Source organism: Amblyomma maculatum, chromosome 8 (assembly GCF_055883805.1).
Source record: "Amblyomma maculatum isolate TAMU_Amacu chromosome 8, ASM5588380v1, whole genome shotgun sequence".
Lineage (NCBI taxonomy): Eukaryota > Metazoa > Arthropoda > Arachnida > Ixodida > Ixodidae > Amblyomma > Amblyomma maculatum.
This window is the reverse complement of record NC_139351.1, coordinates 102444567-102456993: the sequence shown is the minus strand read 5'-3', so window position 1 is coordinate 102456993 and position 12427 is coordinate 102444567.

Sequence of the window (12427 nt, the reverse complement as noted above, 5' to 3'; positions counted from 1 at the left end):
TTGCCCACGCAGAGGTCGGGGAGGTTTATCACAGACCCTTTCCGTTCCTGTATGGTGTCAGGGAAATATGGCGCGCACACGCAGTCAGTCCGATAAATTGCCTGATTGTTATCACCGCTACCAACTGAACCAACACCAGACGACGAGACGCGTAGCGTAGATGTGAGGCATATATACGAGGCGTACTTGATAGTGGCAAATTATGAGAGTGCAGTGATGATATCCTAGAGGAAATCGTAGATGGGAGCAGTTAGGGATAAGGGTAGATGGAGAATACCTCAGTAATCTGCGATTTGATGATGGCATTGCCTTGCTAAGTAACTCGGGGGATGAACTGCAAAAATAATGATTGATGACCTAGACAGGAAAAGTAGAAAGGTAGGCTTGAAAATCAATATGCAGATGACTAAGGCAATGTTCAACTGCCTCGGGAAGGAACAGCAGTTTACGTTAGGTAGCGAAGTACTGGAAGTAGTAGGCGAATATGTCTACTTAGGACGGGTAGTAACCGCAGATCCGGACCATGAAAAGGAAATAACAAGAAGAATAAGATTGGGATGGAGCGCATTTGGCAAGCACTAGCAGATTATGACTAGCAGCTTACCGGTATCGCTCAAGAGGAAAGTATACACTAGTTGCATCTTACCTGTACTCACCTATGGGGCTGAAACGTGGAGGCTAACCAAGAGGGTTCTACTTAAGTTGAGGATAACCCAGAGGGCTATGGAACGAAAAATGATAGATAGGGGTAACATTAAGAGATAGGAAGCGTGCAGAGTGGGTCAGAGAAATAACTCAGGTTACCGACATTCTAGTGGAAATTAAGAAGAAATGGACATGGGCAGGACATGTAGTGCGAAGAGAGGATAACCGATGGTCGCTTAGGGTAACAAACTGGATTCCAAGAGAAGGAAAGCGTAGCAGGGGGCGGCAGAAAGTTAGGTGGGCAGATGAGGTTAAGAAGTTCGCAGGGGTCAAGTGGATGCAGCTAGCACAGAACCTGGTTTTTTGGAGAAATATGCGGGAGGCCTTCGCCCTACACTGGGTTTAGTCAGGCTGATGATGATGATGATGATTATGGTGGTGATGATGATGATGATGATGATTATGGTGGTGGTGATGATGATGATGATGACGACGGCGACTTGGAGGGGGGATGTAATACTGTGAACGAGTAGGTGACGCTGCGTCATGGTAAAAAGAAAGAAGAATGTATAGTCGACAGCGGCAAAGTCTGATCGAAAGAGGAGGTTGGAAGATCTGCTGTGATATCACATGGTGAGATAGAAATCAACGGGAGTGGGTTTTTGTCTTTAGGAGATACAGTTATTAACCTTGTTGATAGAGATGCCGAGTGAGGTATGATGCTCATGAAACCGGCGCACGTATGACAGCCACACAAGCACAAGCAATGCACGTCTCCAAGATAATGGCTATATACTAGCTTAGTCTGCGTTTTCTATACAGTTTTACAGTGCGTCCGTAGTGAGCGCTGCGTCAAATCGGGTAAGCAGAGTGCAGAACTGTATCGACATTTGAAAAAAAAAAAAAAAAGAAAAAAAAAACAGGAGGGAATATATATATATATATATATATATATATATATATAACTCAACAGGCAATGCCCTACTTCCTGAAGCTAGACCAGGAGGCCACAGAAAATTCAGCTCCAAAAATAAATGTACCCAGAAAAGACGACACATGTGCAATGTGTAGTAAATGCGCAGAACCAACTTATACTCGAATGTGATGATATCCATCCGGATGTGGATGCTGGCACAGTCACTCTCTCTGAGGTCTTAGAGTTTAGAGGTACCAGTGGTTGGGGGAATGATACGCGGTGGAAGTCAGCAAAAAGAGATTAGAAGGCTGATTGCTGAAAAGCAGAGTGGTGAGAAAAGCTGACAAGTATAGAGTTGGACTGTGAAGAAGGCTGACCGCCGAAGAATTGACGCGTTTGAATTGTGGTGCTGGCGGAGACTCTTGAGAGTTCCTTGGACTGCCAGAAGAACAAATCAGTCGATATTGTCGACCATAAACCCTGACTGCTCATTGGAGAGTCAAATTCTCTCAGGTACTTTGGTCATCTGATGAGAAGAGAGGAGCCGCTGGAGAAATATTTGATGTTGGAAAAGGTTGAGGGTCGCCCGAGAAGGGGTAGGCAGCGAACGCGATGGTTAGATGGCATCCTCGAGGTGCTGCAGATGAAGTTATGCGATGTTAGGAAGATAGTGAGAGACCGAAAAGCGTGGCGTGATATGGTCCATAGGGTCACGAAGAGTCGGACACGACTGAACTGAACTGATAGAAATAAAAATTCAGTAAAGGAAATGACGAAATAGTTAGCTGATCTATAACAACGTTCACGATATATAAGAAAAAAAAAATCCCGAGCGTCCTTATTTCACAAGGGATGCTTTCATGTTCCGTCCATCCAACCATAAGCAGTTCAGTATTCCGACACAATTTTTTGCCCGGCCACTGAGAGCGCCTATTTAACTTCGCAGTTACACAGCTGCCACTATAAGCCCAAGCGCTGCACGGGCGCCCACGTACGTTCGTGACGTCACAAATGAGCAGCTGCGTACAGCTGTTCACTGGTACGTCCAAGGACGTGTAGAAGCCGATGGAGCAAACAGTGACCCGCGTCCGGGTGTGGTTACCGCTACAGTCCATTTGTGACATTCACAACGCATGGCTTTCAGTGCAAGCTGTGCAAAAGCAGGATGATGTTGGTGCCGTACGAGTTGGCAGAATTACGACGCATTTAAAATAGATCACCAAATACACCCAGCAAGGCTGGTGACGAAGCTTGAAATCATGCGCACTGTTATTAGCTAACTGGTCAACTTAACAGCTCAGTTATCTACGACCGATCAGTTCAATAGCCTACATAATAGGGTGTGTTAGTTTCATAGTTAACTATATTTGTCATTTGCGTTATATTTGAGTTAAATGTTGCACCAGCAGCAGCAGACATGCACGACCACCACAAGTTGTAGATCGAGCTCAGTGATGTAACTCAAGTTAGTAGTTATTTAGTAACAAGTTTGCCCGGAAAGGTTCGTCAACTCTAATAGCCTCGCTGCATCGTATAGTGCGACAGGTGGTCTTGGCACACAAGTACGTGCCTTCCTTTGACGGCCACCGTTAGCACAAAAGGTCAACGGATCTCCTTTGAGCGAAAGTCGCGTCAGTCAAAAGCAAAGGAAAGTTCAGACTGCATATCCACCCCTTTCCTACACAAGCTCAACGTCTCAAAGAATTACTTTCTTTTTAGCTTTTCTCTTCTTTCCATTCTTCAGCGCAGAGACTCTCGCAATCGGCGCCAAGGCAATCTGGGTGTGCGTGTGTTGTAATGGCGTTGACCCGAATGACAGAGAAAGTTCAGAGCGAAGCGAGCGCTGCCGAGAATGCAGGGAAGGAATAACGATTCGCCCAACGAACGAGAAAAAGGAGCAAGGTTATTCCTCTCGCTGTTCTCAAACAGGAGAGGAGCGACAGAAAGGTAAACAAACAAAAACAACGGTTCTATACACTTAAGAAAGTTTTAAGTCCCAAGGAAACCCTTATAGCTGCCTGTTCTCAGCTACGGCTTTAGCCGGCTCTGAAGCCACTATTAAAGGGGCAGAGAGATTTAGAGAGAGAAATTTTTATTAGCGTATTCATGTTTTCGAAACTCCGTATAAGACATAAGCAAACATGGATCACCGCATGAAATTTGCCTATGCCTTGTAAATAAATTATAATTTAACATCGTCTGCCGTACAGTTTCGGTTTCAGGTTTCCGGACGATGGCTACGACATCACAAGTGGGATATACGATCACGTGAAGGCCGGCGAAAACGTGAAAATAATCGCTTTTTGTTCAGCCACTGCAATTCCGGCTTCTGAAGCACCTTAGCGTACGAGTTTGTGAGAATTGAAACTACAGAACAGCCAATGTATTGCAGATTTTTGTACGTGAGAACCTTCACTCTCGGCAACGTGGAAACAAAGCTGAAGCTACAGAACAATAAGTTAAAAAATTAATTACAAGTAGTTTATTGAGAGTGCTAGCGAATTCCATGTAGCGATGTTTACAAACGTCATAGGCAGACTTCCAAAAGGAAATTACGGTAGAAAAAAAAAAAAAAAAGCTGTAGGTTAAGAAAGAAGGCAGAAAAGAGAAAGAAAAATAAAGGAAGGCAGGAACAGATGGGAAGAAAGGTGGGAATTTTTCATACTTGACTTTCTTAACGCTCTTCTCTGGTTACGAGTCAATAAGGGGGCAAAGGAACCACATAAACTGACGGACAGAAACGAAAACGAAGGTAAAATTTTCCGCAGGCGATTGCCAGAGGCATCGTTCGAAGGTCCGCCGTGCGTGTTCGGCGCACATAGAAACCAGTCGCGCTCGCAAGCCGGTGAGAAACGCCCCGCGGCGGTCATTCCGGGAAGGTGAGATTCGACAGAGAAAGAGAAGAGAAATAATAATAATAAAAAAAAAAGCTTAATTCTTCCCTAACCACGTGCCGCGGAAGATGCTTCTTTCCTCGTAAGCGGAGGCATTAAAATGCGTTCGTCGGAGTGCGCAATCGCCGCTATGGCGGGAAATGGGCCATTAATAGTGCACTCACAGATGGCAAAAGTTGCCCGTACGTGAAGTCACATGCAGCATAAGTCTATTCAAAAACAATGCATAATATTGTGAAATCGTCGCACGCACTGCGAGCTGAGTACAGCTTGCATTTGCATATCGACATATTAAATATGACACAAATAGAAAGATAAGGCGTGTGAATAAGCCGCACCGCGAGAGGCAGGGCGGCTCTATTAGGTGGTACTGTCAGTGTCGTTTTTTTTTTTTTTTTCCTTTCTCTGTTGCGGTGAAGTGACGTTGAAAATTGATCCTGAGGGAAGGCAATGGCGCAGTAACTGCCTCACTTTTGGTGGGGAGGGGTGATACAGTAAACAGAAAAAAGAGGGGCCGTAATGGAGGGCCGCAGATTAATTCCGACCACCCGTAGGTCTTTAAAGACAAGTCCGGCGCTTTTCATACCTGCTAAGATTTGCCTGAAATTTTGATCGCATGTCCCTAAAAGTTTCTTGGTGGTAAGACGCCCGACTACTGTGCCGGAGTTCCCGGGATCGAATCCCGGCCTCGGCGGCTGCGTTTCGATGGAGGCGAAACGAAGTGGCGTCCGTGTGCTGTGCGATGTCAGCGCACTTTAAAGATCCCCAGGTGGTCGAAATTACTCCGTAGCCCTCCACTACGGCCCCCCTTTCTCTCTATCCACTTTCACTCCCACACTCATCCCTTCCCTTACGGCGCGGTTCAGGTGTCCACAGAGCAAGTGTGACAGATACTGCGCCTTTCCCTTCCTATGAACCAACCAACCAACCAACCATTCCTGCCAAATCTCACAACGGCATAGCGCTTGTTCCAGTGCAAACGAATTTTAATGTTTGCCATTTTGCGGCTTTAATTGGTTTTTCTACACCTAACCTTGTGTGTTTATGACGTCACTGGACGCAAGACCGTCAATGTTCGCTCTGCTGTCCCTGAAGGACATAATTTCGAGCTTACTTTTGGTCATTTTAGACAAATAATGACCGAAGTTGCCGCTAACGCGTCAGTTTAGCCCAACAACTTGCAGATTATAGGTTTTTACGGTGTCTGTGATGTCATGGGCCGATCAGTCCTGAGGTCATCGCTTGGTCAGAATTGAGCTTCGGCATCCTGGTTTTGGCTTCTTTAAGACATTCTATTCCGTATTTTGAAAAACTATTTGTGCCGGAGAGAGCGGACTCTACGGATTGCGATTTGGCTATTCGATGTTAAAGGAGCACTGAGCGAAAACAAAAGTTCGCCTATATCGATACCGATATGTGTCATAGGGTAGTGTCCTGATCAAAAAGAGATAAGCTAATTTTCGGATTAAAAGAAGCTGCGATTGTTGACATGATACACTGCTAATAGCAGCAGTTTTGCAAATGACGGGAAAACTTACTCGGCAGACTGCTTTACCCATACTAAATCCCAGTTTAACCTAGCGACGTGCGTGAATATGATACGCTCGACTCGTCAATCGCGGTGCTTAATTAGGTAGAGGTGGCGGAAGGAGTGCTCATAGAAGGTGAGACATCGTTTCGAAATTGGTGTCCAAAAAAAAAAAAAAAAAAAAAAGAACTGGATAGACTTACTAAAAACAAAATGAATACATCAATGCGTGAAAGGCCCCGCCGGGATGGTTCAGTGGTACGACGCCCGACTAATGTGCCAGAGTTCCCGGGCTCGAACCCGTCCGCGGCGGCTGCGCTTCGATGGAGGCAAAACGAAGTGGCGTCCGTGTGCTGTGCGGTTTCAGCGCTAAAGATCCCCAGGTGTTGTTGTTGGGAACTTTGGGATATTCACGGGGGGTGGGGGGGAACCGGACACGGGTTATGCCGGCCTAATATCGCGGCGGCACTCTTGGTGTCCGGGGGGTGGGGAAGTGGGATGTCGGGAGGGGGGGGGGGGGGGAGATCGCCTTTTCGTCGTGGCCCGCACCAAGCAAATAGCCCGGTGAGCATCGGCAGGTCGGTGGTCCGGTGCGCAGCCTCCGGTGCAGCAGCGCTTCTGGTTGTTCCAGACGAAGCCTGGTACTGCGCCTCTGCGAGGCACAGGAAGGACTGCTGTTGACAGCAGGACGCCACGGCGATTGGAGCAACCGCCGCAGCAGGAGGGGACCGCGATAGACTGCTGCCAAGGCAGCAGCGCGGCGGGTGGCGCTGAGGTGACCATCAGTAGACAGCGCGCCGAGGCCTGCGAGCAGGGAGCCCACGGGGAGCTGTCCCGGAGTATCCAGGTAGCAGCAGGAGGGGGTGCCAGGATTCACGAGAACACGTGGTCCATGGCGGCGAGGTGGAGCCGCCTCGGTGCACACAAGTGGTGCTGCGAGGACGGCGGGTGGCTTGCACGTGGCAAGCATGCTGGCTTGGCTGGAAGCGCGAGCGCAGCGAGGACTGCGGCATCACAAAGATGTCAGCAGGGAGTCACCGCGACGACGAAGTCGGGCGGCAACTGGGGGGGGCCGCCGGGAACTGCTGCAGCAGCAGCGCGGCGGGTAGGTCGCCGGATCCACAGCAACACGTGGTCCGTGGCGATGGGGGGAGGCAGGGTTCTCGCGCCACGAGGGTGCAGCGAGAATTAGCCAGGGTGCGTCCCAGATCCAAGGAGCTGCAGGAAGCCGCGGGCGGTTCTGCAGGCTGCTGTCCATGAAGTAGGGAGGGGGCCGCCGCCGCCGCAGCAAACGACGGCGGCCCCGAGGAAATCCTTTTTCGAGGAGTAGGGCGCCGCGGCCGCCGAAGCGGCCCGCCGAGCTAGGCCTCTAGGAGAGGTAGCGGGTGGCCGCTGACGCGGCCGACTGCTGGGAAGACCTCCTAGTAGAAGGAACTCGCCGGCGCTGGAGAGCGCGCGACGAGCGAGGACGTACGCCTGCCGCTACGGACGGTAGCGGGCGCAGGCGAAGGTGCTCGGCGGCAGCGAAGCTGGCGCGACGGAGCGAGGCGCGACGATATCGCGGGAGACGAGCAGGGACACATCCGCTCACATCGAAAGTCTGAACGAGAATGTGGTCGAAATTACTCCGCAGCCCTCCACTACGGCTCCCCTTTCTCTCTTTCCACTTTCACTCCCACCTTCATCCCTTCCCTTAAGGCGCGGTTCAGGTGTCCACAGAGCAAGTGTGACACATACAGAGCATTTCCCTTCCTGTGGACCAATTATTATTATTTTATTATGCGTGAAAGAACAAGTCTGGCGGAGTTTCTCTTTGTAGATGGTTAACGTCGCTGCCTTCTCGCATTCACCTGACTGAGCCACGGTCGTGAGGAGGAATGAGATGTGGTTGCTCATTTACTCAACCATTTGTGCGCAGTCATTAGTATCGTTTTCGATAGTGTTGAAAAGCAACAACAATGTGCGTACCCTGAAATAAACACCGAAGATGGACCGATATATATATTTGTCATTTTTGTTGTGTCGCGACGTATATTGTCTCGATACCACGGTTGCAAACATTCAAAATTCTTAACCTACCACTTTCACTCCCACCTTCCTCCCTTCGCTTACGGCGCGGTTGAGGTGTCCACAGAAAAACAAGTGACAGTTACCGCGCCTTTTTCTTCCTATAAATCAATCATCATAAGTTGCAACCATTTTTAGCAAATAGGGTGACTGCAGCTTAATATTATACGTCATCGTCAGTAGCAGAATCTTGAGCGTGAAAATATATAAAGTAGTAATTTGTATTTCCTTCGATACACAGAGAGTTGGTGCGAAGCTGCAGGCCGCGCGTCTTCGAAGAACGTGTTTACCGTCGTCCCCGAAGCGTCCAATTCCCCCGGGCCTTGATGGCCAAGGTCTACACAAAAGACGGCGTCAACCTTCACGGCTTATAAAAGAGGCAGTTTTCTTCACAGACAATTGAAACACGCGTCACGCTCCATCAGTGGTGCTGGAATAACAGTCGTTGTTTCTGAAAACGAGACCGCAACTAACATGGCAGCTTTTTTCTTTTTTTTTCTCGCGCAGAGGCACGGATAACTAATGCAGTACGTTGCCTCCTTGCAATGAAGCGTTTGCCTTCTCTCGATACATGACTACGCTTTCCCGGATATATATCTTCCCCCACAAGGCCGTATGCCTCGGTCGTCCGTTGCAAACGGACTAATGCGACATTAGTCCGTTTATCCTCGTGTATCGACTAGCATAACTTGCGCTGTTTTCCTTGACGATGCCCGCATTATTTTATTTCCTCTCGACGTTGTTACACGCGCATAACGCTGCACCCCAGAAAGGCTGGGATACCGAGGCTACATATAACAAACGAAACTCGTACAGTTAAAAAAAAAATTGCGGAAAAATTAGGATTCGCTTATAGGCTTCGACATAAAGCATATGTCCCACCGTGGTTGCGCAGTGGTGAAGGGCGGAATAGGTCAACGCCGCTTGCGGAAGGGGCTAGCCAGTCACCGAATTTTATCTGTTGTAGGCCGTCATTGCACCCGCCATTGCTTCTGTGGTGGACGACGGCTGTTGTTGCGGCGCGCGTCTTTCTCTCCCTCTTCTTTTTCCTTTCTTCTCTATTTTCTCTTCTGTCTGCACGAGCCCCGCCGGGGTGGTGCAGTGGTAAGACGCCCGACTACTGCGCCGGAGTTCCCGGGTTCGAACCCGACCTCGGCGGCTGCGTTTCGATGGAGGCGAAACGAAGAGGCGTAGTGTGCTGTGCGATGTCAGCGCACGTTAAAGATCCCCAGGTGGTCGAAATTACTCCGTAGCCCTCCACTACGGCTCCTCTTTCTCTCTTTCCACTTTTACTCCCACCTTCCTCCCTTTCCTTACAGCGCAGTTGCGGTGTCCACAGAAAACAAGTGAGACAGTTACTGCGCCTTTCCCTTCCTACAAATAATAAATAATAATAAAATAAATAAGGCAGCGGGAGTGACTCAGCTACAGAGCCAGTAGCAGGTCCGTGCATTTTCTTTTCCTTCTTCCTACAGCCACAACAGCACCATCGAACCCTGGCTTTGGCGTACGCTCTTCGATGCAGGAAAGGAAAGCCGCAATATCTGCCGCACTTTTCCGAGTACACCTGAGTACACCGCGGTAAGGGGAGGAAGGCGGGAGTGAAAGCGAAAAAATAAAAAAGAAGAGCCAAGTGGAGGGCTTCGGAAAACTTTTGACCGCGTGGGAACCTTTAACGTGCACCGACATCGCATAGCACACAGACGACTCTTCGTTTCACTTCTATCGAAACGCAGCTTCCGGCGGTTCTTTCAATCGTGCGCGGCTTCCTGTGCCGAGCACGATTTGCTCAAAGTGAAAAACGCAGAACATGTACTTCATTTTGATTTGTGCATGAACTTTCAAACCATATATACTGCAATATAAGCTATGAAACTGCTGAAACTGTGCCTAGTGACGTACTTACGATCATCTGAATGAAGTGCATTCAAAATAGCTTCGACATCCTCGAGCATTCCCTCGTCAACCAAGCGGCCAAGCTCATCAACCGGACTTGAGAGCAGATGGATGGGTTCCTTGCTTGTACGGCTAACATGATTCCCCCACCGTGGGGAGAGTATATCTCGAGAAAGGAAAGGCTCGAGTCGGGGAGACAGCAGAAAGAGCGTGCAATGAGCAAGAAAAAAAAAAGGAAGAAAAGGAGGGCTTTCCGGAAAGGGGTGTGGGTGGGTTCGAAAGCCCAACGAGACAGACTGGAACTATGATTGCGCTCTCTGCAGATGCGTATTTTTTTGCTTAACGTGAACAACGTGTCATAGTACCACAGAGAAGCAACGCAACGCAATGGAGTCAACGCAAAACACCAGCTGCAGAAGCAGACGCCCCGAACGCCTCTGCGGCGCGCGCGCTTATGATGCGCTCCTGCGACTGACAGCGCCACCTACGCTTTTCGCTCGCATTGACGCGCGCCGAAGCACGGCCGGTCTCGAGGGAGAGAGCGCGCGCTCTTTCTTACGGCCTTCTCAATCGCCGCGTGAACAATGGGAACTTTTCTCCTTGAGTCACGCTCTCCGCCGCCGCAAGGGGCGCGACCTGCTCACTGTTCGCTCCGCATCTGCTTCAGTGGCGGCGGGTGGCTTTTGCCTGGTTTTGCGCTGTCGCCCGCGGGTTTCGTGGTGAGTGCAGCCCCTAAATGAAAGATTACAGAAGGTAGATGCTGCAGCGGCATCCTGTCAGCGTGCTACACACGTGAATGGAGTCTTTATATTAAAAAAACGCTGTCGCTCAGCACGCTCGACAAGCATATGACATGTATTGCGGCATTGTATCTACTTTTGTTCATTTTAATCTGAATTTTTGCCCAAGCCTGTACAAGAAGATGAATAAAAAAAAGTGAATGAGCAGTGATCACATCGATGCTTCAAGGCAAACATAACAGCAACAATGGCAAAACCGTCTTTCAGCGCTAGATGAGAAACCATCGATGTAACACCGAAGATGAAAATAATTTTATAAAAATGTAATGTAAGTTGCACAATGCTTACATGGCATAAAGTGTTAGTATTATAACGTCAGAGTAAACGATTTTAAGTTTTGTTTTCAATTTTGCTTTAATTTATAGACCAGCAAATGTTTTATGTTGTATTATAAACATTATTTTAATTTTGCAAATAAACGTTGGTTTAATGAAATGTTTACATGATATCATGATTATTTCATGAAAAAAACAGGAAATCTATTTCAAGCACTAATTCCTAGCAATATTTTCTTTCTTTTTCTAGTATGTTTTTGAACTAATAGTTCCTTGTAACTATCTGTGCAGTAATGCCTGCCTTAGAGAGCAATCGCTGCCCCATTATTTTGGTAGAATGCGTTGCTTATTACACATTCGCCACTGTTACTCAAGGGACACTCCTCAATAATGGATATAAAAGTATTTATTCAGAGGTGACTATAGGAGTTGTATGTCGCGCTGTATTGTGCGCCTAGGCACCTAGTGTCGACACCGACGAAATCATTTCAGCTCTACCGCAATCAGTAACCGAGGAACTGAAAGAAGTGATGGTATCTCCTGTCATCCCATTACCCACTGTCACGTATTCTGGTTTAGCTTACGTCGCTGGATACATTGTGAAGTTAATCAGTGACTTCGGGTGTGACGTGCTATCCTTCTTGAAACCAGCGAAAGAAGCAGCCCCATGTACACTATTCTGCGAGGACAAGATTCTAGCGGACTGCATTATCCAAAACCAGGGTTTGTAGCCCTCTTGGACAAGGTTGTGTCTTTTTTTGAAAAAGCTGTCGTGCACCTACCACCTTGAAGTCCTTCAAATCTTAATCCAGCCAGCACTTGAGAACTCACCTTTGCTGAGTTGCCCGGAAGGCATTGACAATATCCAAGGTCCGCTTCTTTAATATGTGAGAAATTTCTCAGACTCCTTCTTGTCAATTATGCTAAGAATGTGACAGACAGGAACGAAAGGCCAGCTCTTTGTGTGCACAAACCGTCCAAAAAGATTTTGAGTCTTTAATTTTCTAGCCGCATGCACCGTTTTGATGAATGAGTGCAATGCGTTAACTTTGAAGGATAGTTTTTTTATTGCTTGCTGCTCTTTTCAATTATGCATATTTGTTTATGCCCATATTTCCTTGATTAAATGTTTTTTTTTACTACTGGTATTAAACTGACTACGACTGTCTACGTGTGCGTCAGTCGCGAGACTACGTATACATCTGCTGTCTTTCAACCTACTGATTTATTTTAAGCGAAGCTAGAACAGCTCACTCCACTAGACAACTGAAATTTTAACTGTATGCGTAAATTTTTGTTCCTTACTCTGAGTCTGAGACGTGCTATGAATTTTCGTCAGTGCCTGTTTTGCTCTAAACGAAAACGGCAGTGGTTGGCAGAATACTTTGAATATCCACCGAACAGTT